This window comes from Nothoprocta perdicaria, unplaced genomic scaffold (genome assembly GCF_003342845.1).
Source record: "Nothoprocta perdicaria isolate Ctin4 unplaced genomic scaffold, notPer1 scaffold_168, whole genome shotgun sequence".
Lineage (NCBI taxonomy): Eukaryota > Metazoa > Chordata > Aves > Tinamiformes > Tinamidae > Nothoprocta > Nothoprocta perdicaria.
The window spans coordinates 431,042-432,061 of record NW_020454849.1 but is presented as its reverse complement, the minus strand read 5'-3'; positions in this window follow the sequence as shown (position 1 = coordinate 432,061).

The following is a 1,020-nucleotide window of genomic DNA, read 5'->3' as shown; positions in this document are numbered from 1 at the left end:
GGGCATTTAAAAAAAATCAATTTTAAGTGCTTAATTTTTAAAATAACAATTTCATTTAAAACATTATATTTTTAATAGAAATAAAATTAGAGATATGTATTTATAAATAGGTAAGAGTCCTTATTCTCAAAAAATTAAGACCTGTCTTAAGTAGAGCACTGATGGATGAGCCATATAGAAAATGTTTGACTGGTCAAACTGGCTCAGCCTAGGAGAGCTGTGTTGTTTTTGGTTCTGTCACTGGAACTCTGTTATCTCCTCAGTTTTGTTCTAAAGTCSAGAAGCAGTCAACCTGATCTTGTACTGGTTTTGTTCCACTGAACCGAGTTACCTTTGGTGGAATGACAGCTAAATGAAACTTGTGTTAAGTCAGAAGCAAGAACTAGGACATCTGTGTGGGTTACTCTGTGGTAAATAAACAAATAGAGTTTTCTTTGGCCAGAGAGACTATTTTGTTTAATTTACCTCCTACAGAAGCTCCCAAGTTATTTTGCTCCTAAATATTAATAGTATGGACCATGATGACCTTTCCCCTTTCCATAAGGGACATTAGTACATTAAAAAGAAATCACTAGAAATGGATTAGCCTTGGCTGCTACGGCTTTTGACTTGAGGTGGAATTTCTTATTAGAGAAAGCAGCAGATAGCTTTTCTGCCTTTCAGGGCTGAAGGAATCATAACTGCAGCCCTATTCACAGATTCACAGAATATTTAAGGTTGGAAGGGACCTCTACAGATCATCTAGTCCAACCTTCCTGCTCAAGCAGGCACAMCYASAGCATGTGGCACAGRGYGGCATCCAGGYRGGTTTKGAAGACCTCCAGAGTAGGAGACTCCACAACCTCCCTGGGCAGCCTGTTCCACTGCTCTGTCACCCTMACAGTAAAGAAGTTGCTCCTCACCTGGAGATGGAACTTCTTGTGTTTCAGCTATTTCAGTATTCAATTCCAGATTAGAAAAAAAAATGTATTTTCAAAGTGTATGTGGCTTCCTTTCTTAAAAAAAAACCAACAACAACAA